Source organism: Eschrichtius robustus, chromosome 3, assembly GCF_028021215.1.
Source record: "Eschrichtius robustus isolate mEscRob2 chromosome 3, mEscRob2.pri, whole genome shotgun sequence".
Taxonomy (NCBI): domain Eukaryota; kingdom Metazoa; phylum Chordata; class Mammalia; order Artiodactyla; family Eschrichtiidae; genus Eschrichtius; species Eschrichtius robustus.
Window position 1 is genome coordinate 187,297,270 of NC_090826.1, and position 14,360 is coordinate 187,311,629.

A 14,360-nucleotide genomic window follows, 5' to 3' on the forward strand; every position below is an offset into this window, starting at 1 on the left:
AACCCGTGTCCCCTGCATTGGTAGGTGGATTCTTAACCACTGTGTAACCAGGGAAGTCCCACCAGCTGTGCTCTTATTCACAAGCACCTCAGTGTGACCCTCACAAGTACCAATTAAAGGAGCGATATTACAAAGCTTTTTAAACTCCGGAGTCAATATTACACGCCCAGAGGAATTCCATTTGCATATAATTTGTGCTTACTTCACATCAGCATTTATAAAAATGTCTTGAGCCTCTTTTCCTTTTCAACAAAGAGAGGCTTTTTACACCCAGAATTTTGAGATTTCCCCAAAGAGGTCTGATCAATCTCAGACCCAAGTACAAAAACTGCCCTAAATACAAACTCTCCTAAATATCAAGGAACATGGAGATTTAAATTCACCAACAAAATTTCTCCTGGGAGAAAAGTGAGATTGACATCCTTTGTTACCTGCATTGTGAAATGTGTTTCTTGGTTTATTATATGTGTGTCTCCCATTCATGTCATAGATTCAGCAAAAAAAATGCCCCATTGTGGAAAGACAGTGTCTGACTCAAACTGGACGGTCCAGTAGAATCAAGTTCAGGACCTCATCAAAGTGTCAGACCGATTTCCACCACATTGCCAGGAGGTAATTCTGTCCCACCATTGACAGAGATGTACAAATAAATGTCATTTCATCCATGGTGCTACCTTGAGTTCCAGAGTAGCACTGCCCAGTAGAAACACGGCAGGCACATACAAAACTTTACATCTCTTGTAGCCACATTAAAAAAGGTAAAGAGAAATGGCTGAAATTTTACTCAAATATTTTATTTAATTCAAAATACTATTGTCTCAACATGTGATTTACAGAAAAAAATTATTAATGAAGTGTTTTATGGTCTTTTTTTCATACTGAGTCTTTAAAATCCAGAGTATATTTTACAGTCACAACCTTTCTCAATTTGAACTATAAATTTTCATCAGAGGTAGTGGATATGGATTTAGGTTTCATAAAATTTAAAGTCAAAAATGCAGACTCACATACTCAAGTTGTTCCAAATCATACTTAAAAGTTTTCCAATAACCGACTCGAGTTACCAGTTTTTCTTACTTTTAATTTTAATTTGTTACAACTTAAAATTGAGTTCCCCAGTTGCAGGAGCCACTTTTCAAGCACCCGGTGACCTCATGTGGCCGAGTGGGTCTGAACTGGGCCCGGCAGCTCCTGAGTAAGTGACAGGCGGGGGGTGGGAGCAGCCTTCCCCCTCCTCACTGAGGACCCCCTAGCAGGGCAGGTGGCCAGTCCATGTCTGCTCGTGTCCTTCGAGGGGACTTCTGGCTACCACGTGTGCTGTGGGGATGGCTTCCGTCCTGCCATCCAATCCCCTTGTAAGAGCCCATCTCACTCAAGCTTTGATCAGGAAGCAGAGCCACGCTGAGGATCAAGAACCAGGGGAGTTATTGCAGGACCTGGACGGTCCCCAGCTGGGGAGGACGTGGAAGGTCAGGGGAGTGTCAGCACCAGCCCTCCTGAAGCTCTGGCGCAGGGGGACACAGGTGGGGAACCAGGCTCAGGGCGGGGGCTGCCAGAGGTGGGCGTGGAGGGGAGCTGAGCTGGCGGAGATGCGTGGAAGCGGGGGGGAGGGGCGTCCAGGCCGCCCCTGTCTTCAGGGCAAGGTGTGGGCAGAAGGGACAGACGTGCAGGAGAGCGGGCACCAGCTGGAACCTGCCAGCAACCTTGGGTCTGCCCCTCCTGTGTGGACTCCGCGACCTGCAGAGGGTAAAAGCTGCTGGTCCCTCCTGCCTTCTAAGTCAGGCACCACTTTCTCTCTCTTTCAGCCCGTTCTACCCAGAGCCACCCAGGGAAGCAGATGCTGGGAATCCAAGGTGCCCCTCAGCCACGGTGACATGACAAGACACCACAGACGCCAGGAAGAAGTTTCCTCAACTCCCAGGACAGAGGGAAGTATTTGTCCTAAGAAAATAGTTTGCTTGGATCTCATGGACCCCTTTAACTCTCATGGACCCATCTAACTGATCCCTTTTCTCTCTTTGCTTTGGCTGCTAGGAAGCTCCGAACTAAGTCTGTAGACCCCGCTTACAAGGGTACAGATGTTAGGACGTGCATTTTGCAGCTCATCTTCTGCCAGCTTTATTTTCTTTGTCGAGTTGCCCCCTGTTCTCTCCTTGATTTGTCTCATCCTGTTAGGTGTATGTTTATAAGCTGTCCCACATGACTTTTGATGGGAAGGTATATACATCAATGGATGGGTGGACAAATACAGACAGGGACAGGTGAACAGGGGCCCTGGCTGCAGCCGGCCTCTGCAAGCTGTCTTATTCCACTCTCCTCCCTCGGCTGCAGCTGTACTGGCCTCATCCCCTGAACTCACCAAGTTCGTGACCGTTGACTGGGGCTGTGGCTCGTCCTCTGGGAACCATGGTGTTCGGGCTGCTGCAGGACTGTTCTATCCAACAGATCGTCCTACCCACCCCCATGGCACAGTGACTGTGTCAACTGTTTCCTTCGCAGCCCTTGTCACAATCTGAGTACCACATTCAACGACTGCCTCCTTAGAAGAATGTCAGCTCCCTGAGGGCAGGGACCTTGTTCACTGCTGAATCCCCAGAACCAGCACAAAGTTGGCTCTCGACAGCCATGTGATGAAGGAATTAAGGAACGATGTGCAACTGGCCAATCAATGAATACAGAGATACCCACTGTTTATTTTAAAGTAACTTAAATAATTTGATGTTCTACCTCAAATAACTTACCACCCATAATTGTTTAAAAAGGAGTTGGGGTCAGGGGGAAGGGAGAAGGGGACTACGTTTAGTCTATTTCACTTGTCTAAATAGCGTAACCAAAAGGCAAGGACATTTTCCCCGTCTCTCCTCTCACCAGACAAGCAGTTGTCGGAGGTTTCCAGGAACATGTGTGCTTCTGTTATAATTCCATGCTCTACTGAGTGTCAGGAACTGCCACAGTTTGGGTTGATTTTTGGAGCTACTTGTTCTGAACCTGGGCTGTGGCCAGCCCCACCCACATCTGCTTCTTTTACCAGAGAAATCAAACTGGAGTATGAGGAATCTAGAAATGTTTTCACAAATCGCGTTTGCCATTCACATCAGTCCTGGCTTTTTTTTTTTTTTTTTTTTTTTTTAATTATTTATTTATTTATGACTGTGTTGGGTCTTCGTTTCTGTGCGAGGGCTCTCTCTAGCTGCGGCAAGCGGGGGCCACCCTTCATCGCGGTGCGCGGGCCTCTCACCGCCGCGGCCTCTCCTGCTGCGGAGCACAGGCTCCAGACACGCAGGCTCAGCAATTGTGGCTCACGGGCCTAGTCGCTCCGCGGCACGTGGGATCTTCCCAGACCAGGGCTCGAACCCATGTCCCCTGCATTGTCAGGCAGACTCTCAACCACTGCGCCACCAGGGAAGCCCCCAGTCCTGGCTATTTAAAGGAAATTTTAATATTCCGTCTCTTTATTGGAAGGATGGAAGTCAAGGTCTCCGGCAGATTCTAGCAACTACTCCTGGAAATTCTAACGGCCAAGAAGTTTGGTGCCTATTTTTAACTGCATCTGACTTTCATGTTAGATGTTGCCCTGACCCACATTTACATCACAAATTAAACAGTCTGAGAATATTTGTATTAAGATCAACAAGTTCAAAAAAATTGTTTAAAAAGGTATGTATAAAAGGATAAAAAGTGTATGATTCTACTTATATGAAGCCCCTAGAGTAGTCACATTAATAGACGCGAAGTAGAAGGGTGGTTGCCTGGGGCTGGGGGGAGGGCGGATGGGAGAGAGTGTTTAATGGGGCAGAGCTTCAGTTTGGGAAGATGAGAAAGTTCTGGAGATGGACGGTGGGGATGGCTACGCAACAATGTGAACGACTTAAAGCCACTGAACTCATGACACCTAAAAATGGTTAAAGTGGTAAATCTTTATTCACCACAGTTTTAAAAAGTGGGTGGTTATTGAGTCTGCCTCATTACACAAATGTACTGCTCTATGGAATTGTACAGTGTTGCCTTTATACTCTGTGGTAAGCTGGCTAATGGCCCGAAAAGGCACCCAGGTCCTAATCCCTGGAATGTGAGAATGGTACTGTATATTGGCAAGATGGACTTTGCAGGTGTGATTAAGATACGGATGCTGGGTGTACCCTAGATGCGATCGCTGTGTCCTTACAGGAGACAGGTAGACGGAGATCTGACAGAGAAGAGAAGAAAGTCATGGGACGAGCAAGAAGGAAGCAGAGTCGGAGGACAGCTGCTACCTGTTGGCTCTGAAGGTGAGGAAAGAGCCCTGAGCCCCGGGATGCAAGAGTGCAGCTCTGGAAGCTGGAAGAAGCGAGGAGGTGGGCTCTTCCCTGGAATCTCGGGAGGACCACAGCTCTGCTGACACCTTGATTTTGGTTCTGTGAAACTGATTTCAGACTCTGACCTCCCGAAGAGTGAGAGAATAAATGTGTGCTGTTTGTAAGCCCCCCCAGATTACAGTAGTAATTTGTTACAGCAGCCATAGGAAACTAATATATACATATATGATCATATACTTATATAACAAATATCTTCTTTTACAATACAGTATTATTAACTATAGTCACCATGCTGTACATTACATCCCCAAGACTTATTTACATTATAACTGGAAGTTTGTACCTCATATTTTAATAGTAAACTATTTTAATAGTAAAACTATATTTCTGATAAAAAACACCTTATATATTAGGCACAGTCCCATTTTTCATCTTAGAAAGCTTTGTATTAAAGGTATTACATTAAATGGTATTGGTATCTCCAAACTATAATCAAATAATTCTATTCGAAAATTCAATATTTAAAATACTCAGCATAGACAGAACACTCACATAAATCACAGCAATATTTTTTTGGATCTGTCTCCTAAGGCAAAAGAAATAAAACCAAAAATAAACAAATGGGACCTAATTAAACGTAAAGGCTTTTGCACAGCAAAGAAAACCATCAACCAAATGAAAAGACATCCTACTGAATGGGAGAAAAATATTTGCAAATGCTATGACGGACAAGGGGTTAATATCCAAACAGTTAATATCCAATACAGTTCTACAACTCAACAGCAAAAAAGCAAACAACCCAATTAAAAAATGGGCAGAGACCTGAATAGACGTTTTTCCAGAGAAAGCATACAGGTGGCCAACAAGTACATGAAAAAATGCTCAGTATCGATAACAATCAGAGAAATGCAAAGCAAAACTGCAATGAGATATCATCTCAGACCTGTCAGAATGGCCATCATTAAAAGTCTACAAATAACAAATGTTGGATAGGATGTGGAGAAAGGGAACCCTCGTACACCGTTGGTGGGAATGTAAATTGGTGCAGTCACTGTGGAAAACAGTATGGAGGTTTCTCAAAACACTCAAAATAGAGCCACCATATGATCCAGCAATTCAATTCCTAGATACTTATCTGAAGAAAACAAAAACACTAACTTGAAAAGATTCATGCATCCCAGTGTTCATAGAGCATTATTTACAATAGTCAAGACATGGAAGCAACCCAAGTGCCCAACAACACACGAATAGACTAAGAAGATGTAGTGTCTATGTACAATGGAATACTACTCAGACATAAAAAAGAACGAAATTCTGCTGTTTACAACAACATGGATGGACCTAGAGAGTGTGATGCTTAGTGAAATAAATCATCCAGAGAAGGACAAATACTATATGTTATCGCTTATTTGTGGAACCTAAAAAATAAAACAAACGAATGCATATAACAAAACAGATATAGAAAACAAACTAGTGGTTACCAGTGGGGAGGGGCAAAATAGGGGTTAGGGATTAAGAGATACAAACTACTATGTAAAAAATAAATAGGCAAGAAGGATGTATTGTACAGCACAGGGAAATATAGCCATTATTTTGTAAGAACTTTAAATGGAATCTATAAAAATATTGAATCCCTATATTGTACACCTGAAACTTCAATAAAACAAATAAAGAAAAATAAAATGCTGAGGCAAAACCCGCCAGAAGCAAATTATTCCTAACGTATTAATCACCTAAAATAGTCTAATATGTCTCCAAAGGTATTTAAAACCAAAATCAGATTTCCTTTAAATGGAAGAGGGAAACAGAATATAAACTCCCTTAAATTTGCATTCATTATAGATTTAATACACATGTAGGTAGGAACAGCTTCTAAGACTGGAGAACATTAAGTGAGCAGACCCTTAGTTCCCAGCGAAGGCCCTAATACCCTCCTAAACTTTGGAAAAGCACCGTAAAATTCATCCCCAGTCACGTCGGGAGGCTTGCAGTCCTGAAGGCATCTTCCTGGCTCATTTGGTATTCTCTGTGTGAGCCACTGAGCCCCTCATGGAAATCTAAAATGATCATATTTCAGAAATAGGTGGAGTTTTCAATGCCCAAATTGTGGATTGTTATGCCTTCACGTTTGTCTGGTTCCTCTCATTCCCAAATGACGACACAGGTGCAAACACAGAACGTGGTCTATGCAGGCAGTGACTCGTTCACTGCCTTCAATGCACCGGCTAACTGGCTGGGGTCTCCTCCCCATCCTTCAAAGAGGGTCACTGAACCAGAAAACCACTCTTCCCTCCAAGCTCTGGGCCTCCACTGGGAAACCCACCAGGGGGGCTGCGTAGTTACACGTAAAATGTTGATACTCAACCGAGAAGCTAATAAATAATACTAAAGGTCTCTATCCAATCATTAAGCTCTGCAGATTTTCTCTCCTAACACAGCTCAACCATGTCCCCTTCTCTACACCTCCACACCCATCGCCCCAGCCTAAGTCACCATGATTTCAGGCCTGGTTTATTGCAAGATCCCCCTTACCCTTTACTGATTTCCCTTCATCCTCCTTTGGGACCTTCCAACCATTCGTGCACCAGCCTGAACTCTCTGTGCTAAACATAACCTGGTGGGATCATCCATTCCACGTCCTACTTAAGGCCCTTTGATGGCTTCCCGTTGTTCTCAGCGTAAATACCCTCCGGCTGACCCACCCAGCCTCAGTCATCTCCGTGGGCGTTCCACCCTCCAGCGACAGTGGATGAATGCCTTTCAGCTGCCCGAGGGCACCATGTCCCTACCCATCCAAGGCCCTTCCCGGGCTGCTCCCTCAGCCTGTGGCCACAGCCACCACCAGCCCTTTGCTGGGTTAGTCGTCAGTGAGAGAGGAGTCGTGAGGACCAAGCAGGTCAGTGTTGGTGAAGCCCTTAGAGCAGCCCCCAGCAGCACGTGAGATCTACGGGTATGACTGGTGTTAGTGGTGGTCGTATCATTATCTGTCATCCTTAAATCTCAGGTCCACAGATTCCATGGCAGAGCTGCAGACTCCACTGTCTAAGGCAGATTCCCTTGGTTATGCCCTCACAGAACCGACTTCAAGGGATTCTACCTCAGTTTGTAATCATGCAATTCACTTACGTGGTTATTTAAGCCCATCTTCCCCATTAGGCTTTAAAGCCCCGGGCCCTAACCAAGGTTTAGTACAAACACATAGTACTTTCAAATACTTTCAAAATGGCTAAACTCATTCAAAATATAGTCTTAATGTAAGACCCTGTGGCACAGAGAAAATTCACTCAGAGGAGCTCTGGGAAAGAACCATCCAGGAGACCGTTAATTTAGTCAGCTCTTGCCATCAGTGTGCTGCAGGACAAACCACGCAGACTCAGGGCCTTTAGGACCACATGTTTCCTGCTTTGAGGGGTCCAGGCTGGACTCAGCACAGTGACTCTCTTACAGGCAGAGACCAGGTGGGTGTTGGCCGGGGACAGGCCGCCTCCATGCATCTCTCACCCTCCCCAGAGTTCAGGCCCCATCTGGCCAGCATGCAAGCACATCTAAGGCCCCAGCTTACAGGACATCAATTACAAGTCCTCTGACCAAAGCAAGTCACGTGGCCAAGTCCAAACTCAACGACACAGAGAAGTAGAGTCTGCCCCTGGCAGGAGAGGAGGGGAACGAATGTTTGCCAAGAATAATTTAAACTATCGCAGGCGGCCATGCTCAGAGCAACCGAATCTCAGTTTCGGTGAGACGCCAGTGTCACCCAGCTTGAGGGGACTTGCAGTTATGAAGCCCCTCCGAGCGGAGAAAACAAACAGTGGTATCAAATACGAGCCCAAGTTCTAAGTCACAAATAAGAGCCACCACTGAAAACGGATTTGCAGTGGAGATGCTCTTCCATGGGCAGCTCCCCACGTGCTCCGGGGTGGGTAGCAGCTGGGGTTTACTTGGCCGTGGTTAATGAACGCCAAGGCAGCCCCACGCTGCCACTGGGACTAAGCCATGAATATGCAAGGAGAAACAGAATGCAAAATAGAAGACATCAAGTATCGTTGAAGGAATAGAACTGTATTTCCTAAGTCAGCATGTGTTGATATTTTCTTTATGATGGTTTCAGTGTCGCTCAAGTCAAATGAAAAAGGCTGTTTTGCGGTTTGTTTGGGTTTTTTTGTTTCACTTGACTGCACAGCAACTATCCAATCAATCCTCCTGCCTGCGGCCACGGTGATTATTTGAAACTGTAAATGTGATCGTGTCTCCTCCCCACTGAAAACTCTTCAAAGGCTTCCAATTGCCTCTGGTGAGAATCCAGTCTCCTGTCAGTGGCGTCCCAGAACCTTCTCTACTGGCCCCCCATCTACCTCTCCAGCCTCACCTCCCAGCCATCCTCTCCCTTGGCTCCAGCCACTAGAGACTTTTTTGTTTTTAATAAAATGTCATACTCTCACCTCTAGGCTTTCGTTCCTGTTGTTCCCTATTCCTGAGAAACTCTTACCCTTCCCTTTTTGGCTAATTGCTAAGCATCACTTAGGTTTAAACATCACTTCCTGAGACAAGGCCCCGGTGACCCACGGCTGCTGCGTGACCCCAAAGCATCCTGTCATCCACTGTCACAACAGGCATCCCACTTCTGCTGTTATTCTGTCTTCCTCGAGTTCCCTTACACCCACGCAGGCAAGGACCGTGTCTCTGACCCACGCCCCACTATATATCTGTATATACTCAGAAGGCACGGTTTCCCCTATTTTTGCTGGAATCCTCTCTTGTCTACTTCTCAACAGCTGCTGACTCTAATTCCAGAAGATTTTCTTTCAAAAGAAATACTGTTGAAACTTTTTTGAAAACTGTATCAACTCGGTATATTGTCGGTAACAGGCACTTTATCCCCAACTTCTACGCGTCCTTCAAAGTTCAGTTCAGATTTCCCCACATCCAGGAGGTCCTCGGAGTGGCCTTCAAGCTAAGCCTAAGGCGCCTCCCCTGGGCTCCCAGGGACGACTGTGTACACCTTATCTCAGCACCGACCACATCTTGCTTATGAAGTTCTCAGTAAATATTTGCTGAATCTGGGGGAATTGGACACAAGAGGCAGGTGATGCATGTGTGACCTTTGCCAGAATCCCTTTAGCCCGTGCTTCTTCTGATTCGTGGCTGGCTCTTTTTTGAAAGCAGTACGGTTGCCTCAAATCAAGACAAGCATGCAATAGTGTTCCCATAGTTACACACACCCTTTATATCAGGAAAATTATAATAATCTTATGTAAATACATTCTGGCATATCCCCCCTCCCCCAGAGAACTGGTGATTAAGTATTCACCAGCACATCAGGGCCCACCACCCGCATGAACAACCTGCCTTACTCGTTACTAAACGTGAACTTTGAGGTACTCTTTTTTATTTCATTTTATTTTATTTACTTTATTTATTTATTTATTTATGGCTGCGTTGGGTCTTCGTTGCTGCGCGCGGGCTTTCTCTAGTTGCAGCGAGCAGGGGCTACTCTTCGTTGCGGTGCGCGGGCTTCTCACTGCGGTGGCTTCTCTTGTTGTGGAGCGTGGGCTTCAGTAGTTGTGGCTCACGAGCTCTAGAGCTCAGGCTCAATAGTTGTGGCGCACGGGCTTAGTTGCTCCGCGGCATGTGGGATCTTCCAGACCAGGGCTCGAACCAGTGTCCCCTGCATTGGCAGGCAGATTCTTAACCACTGCGTCACCAGGGAAGTCCCTGAGGTACTCTTGAGGATAATTTTAGTATGTAGAAAAGAACATTCAATTGGGTTGAAAATTACTTTTTTTTTCCTAATCAATACTTACTTCTCATTGTTTTCAAGTTCAAAAGCCTATTTTTTCCTTAAATTTTAAGAACAACTTCATATCTTATTACTTTATTTATAAAACTACAAATATTCACATCACCTTTAAGGGTATTGATTAATATTTCTTGCCTTTCACTAACTTAGGACATAAACTTCTTCAAAAAATTTAAATTGCATTTGTAAATTTAATCTATCATATTTATGTTAAGTACCTCAATTGACTGAAAACAAATAAATCAATCTCACGTGCCTAAATAACACTTATAAATATAATACATTTAACTTACACGTATTGTGAACGCTGCCATCAGAGAACTCAGTGTCAAATGCATGTCTCCCCATGCTGGCCACCGCCAGTATAGCAGCACCTCCAGTATACCAGTATCGCCAGTATAGCAGCCTCACCAGTATAGCAGCACCTCCAGTATCCCAGCACCGCCAGTATAGCAGCACCTCCAGTATCCCAGCACCGCCAGTACAGCAGCACCGCCAGTATCCCGGCACCGCCAGTATCCCGGCACCGCCAGTATCCCAGCACCGCCAGTATCTGGGCACCGCCAGTATCCCAGCACCGCCAGTTTAGCAGCGATCTCCAGTGCTCGAGCAGCACGGTGCTGGGCTTCGTCTGTAATTAACGTTCTTTCTTAAGCCTTTATGTTAGTCAGGGTCCTCTGAAAAGTGGATGCTAAGATGGGATTAGAGTGCAAGGGGAATGGGAGAAACCAGTGAGGGAAGATGTGGGGGGCCTGGAAAAGGCTGGCCCTGCTGTCAAAGTGAGATGCCGATCTTGGGGTTGGGAGGGAGGCAGGGAGGGAAGGATGGAGGGAGGGAGGGAAGGATGGAGGGAGGGAGGGAGGTCATAAATTGCAGAGCAGTTTTTTTCAAGTTTTGCCAAGGCCAACAGGGAGTCCTCACGCCAAACTCTCCCATCCGAGGGTCCCCCCTACTTCCCAGGAACAGGCCTGCCTGAGTTTCCCCTCCCTGCCCCCCACACCAACACTGGCTGGGAGTAGCCCCTGGAGTGTGGCCTAGACAACCCACCGTGAGGGACGTCAGGGTGGCAGCCGGGGTCAGGGGGCAGTTACACTCTGCAGTACAAGATCTAAGAGACACGTTCTTGGCCGTGGCCACCCCTTAGCTTTTTGCTTTCCATTATTACTATTATTACTATTATTATTATTATTATTACACAAGTAAAACATAGTACATAAACACATACCTGCTTTCTCTCTCCCCACCTAGCCTGAAGCTGTTCGCTTCCTCAGAGAGAATCGCTGTTAACAGTTTGGGGTGAATCCTCTCAGACCTTTAATACTTTATACACTTACATTTATATGTAGAGAAAGACCGCATGTAAGGAGAATTTATTTTGTTTGTCATTTATAAAATAATACAGGTCGTTCCATTACTTGCTCTTACTTTTCTTCTTGTTTTCCTAAGACGTAATCTACATTAATATTTCCTAACCTTCCTTGATGTTCAAACCCATTTCACGGTCTCACACATTCCCTCTGGAATTTTTTAATTGTGTCACTTGTGTGAGGTATATGATTGAGGAGTGATTTCAAGAAAGAAAAGATATTTTATTGTAGTTGGAAATTATTAAAGAGTATTTAAATATCATATGTAAAGATGTGCATTACATAACTATAAAATTTGACATTTTCCCATTAATAAGTAACATGCTTAATGTACTTTAAAGTATTTGTATCAAGAAACATGATTTGATGACAAATTTTAAACCTCCATTTTATATTTGCTTTGGGGATGAAATGTACATTAAATATAGTTAATTAATTTAACTGCATCTAATATGGATTAAAAACTGTCTTCAGGACCAGGTGTTTGAAACACATTTTACACTAAAAATGTTATTTTTATCATGTGTTTTATTTCTAGATGACAAGATAAAAAAGAAGGTTTCCCGTTACTATTTGCAAAGGCTTTCCTATCGCCCCCATGGGTAGTTTTAATTCTCTATAAATGAAGAGCTAAATTGGATATCATCATCATTCTATTTCCCTCTTTTGCCCCTGGCTTTTGAAAACCAGAGGCATCTTGATGCTATATTAGAATTCAGATCAGATGAATGCAACTTACAGATCTGATGGAGAGCAACTTTAGGTAAACTGGCAGAATTACTATAATTTGGAAGCTTCATATGAACTTCTTTTTTTTTCAAATTCAGTGCTTCTTATGCTTCCCTCTGTGAATGCACAGTCCACTGCAGGCATAAACCAAGCAAAATGTGACTACAAACAAAGCACCGTGCTAACTACCGCAGTTCGGCTCTGGGTGACGGACAGGGTAGCAAGAGCTGGTCTGATCGCCCCTGTCACCGGGCGTCCTGACAGACCTGAGCCCTGGAGGCTGCCATTCTCACTGTTCCATTTCAAAGGGGAAATTTTTTAAAATTATTTTCTTTATTGATATTGTAAAAAACAGATATTTAAAGCAGCCACAAGGGTTGTCAGGTACAAAGAACAGTTGAGCATCCCAGCAAGTGCACCTCCCTGTGTTACCAGCTGCCTGGCACCCACAGCACAGATGAACAAAAGTGACCTACGCCAGCCCTTGGGTCTTTTCCAAAGCCGGATCCTGTGATGCCAAAGTGGAACCTGAAACACCAGTGGTTAAGTTCAGAGCCTGGAGACTCCAGCTCCATATCCCACGACTGACCTCATTTATCACACGATTTTCTTCTTCTGAGTAAAGACCTGGATGTTGGAAAAGGCTCTATTCCCTTAAACAAACTATTCAATGTCAGTGTGGTGTCCTTACAGATAACAATGACAGAAATAATCATACCTTCAATGGAGGATTTCCAGGCAACCTTGCAATCACTCCACATTCCCCCAGGGGTCTGGGAGACCACAGGTTGCTGATGACATCTAAAAAATGGATAGACAGCAAAGACTTCAGGCACTCCTCCATAAATATTATTTCTCTCTGCAGGGCTTTTGAAAGATATTAATGGCAGTGAGTTTGCAATTATAGTTCCTGATAAGAACCTGGAAAGCAATTATTCCAGGTAACCAGTTAAAAGCAAAATTGTTAGGGACTTCCCTTGTGGTGCAGTGGATAAGATTCTGTGCCCCCAATGCAGGGGGCCTGGGTTCAATCCCTGGTCAGGGAACTAGATCCCACATGCATGCCACAACTAAGGAGCCCGACTGCCGCAACTAAGACCCCACGCAACCAAATAAATAAATTAATTTAAAAAGAGCTATTTTTAAAAAAGCAAAATAGTTGTATGATGAGCATTACCTGATCATGTATGTGTGTGTTCATTGGGTAAAAGTATTTTGGAGAGTATTTCTGAATAATAAGGCATGCCCTCCTTTCCTTTCTCAATCGTCATAAACACAGTTCTTTCTACCTATTAATCTTGCTAATCAGCTAAAATAACCACTCATGCATCACTTACTACAAGGTATGACACGCCACTAAAATGTCACTTTGAAAATTAAATGCACAAACAGTGATAGGTAACGTGACCTCCTATACGTTGTAAAATAATAACAGACGGAATTTTGCAGGATTCAAGGCTTGAAGGTCAAACCAATAATTATATAAGCAGGAGCAATATTTCACCATGCTATTTGTAAAGGCGCTGATTTTTTTTTTTAAGTTGCTCCTTTGGTAGCCAAGAAAACTAGTTTCCAACGATGGCCAGTCTGCATAGGCATAGCAGATCCATTAAGTCAGTATTTGGTTCCTCAGCTGTACTGAGCAGTTAGCACATGCGTGTTCCTGTGCCAGGAGCGGCCCCTCATCCCTGGTCCACAAGACATTGACTTCTGGGATAGACACAGAGGTGTGAAATGGAATGTGGCACACATGTCACACAGGAAGGCAGGAAAGGCATGGAGACCATGGCAAGGGGTTTTGTCGTAGGCAAAGGGCACTCACCCCCAGACTGAGCCCCTCAAATCCATTCACTTTCTCAAACGATGAGTTAGTCAACTCAAACCTCCATAAAATGGTGCCCATGCCTGAGAGGTAAAAACTCCTGTCACCTTCACTGTGAAGAAAGGCCATTACACCACGGCCTGTACTGCAGCCCCACTTCAACTTCCCTTTAAAGAAAGATTTCTGCTAAATGTTTCCTTTTGTTTTCTTAATTTACACCCGTTATTTCAAAAGAGAAAACCAAAAGAGTTATTTGTCTCTGAAGAAATAAAATCCTCAGGTAAGCCGGCAACGTCTGTGAACTGCATGATCAATTCCGTGATTAAGCAGAGGGGCCCTGTACGTCCACA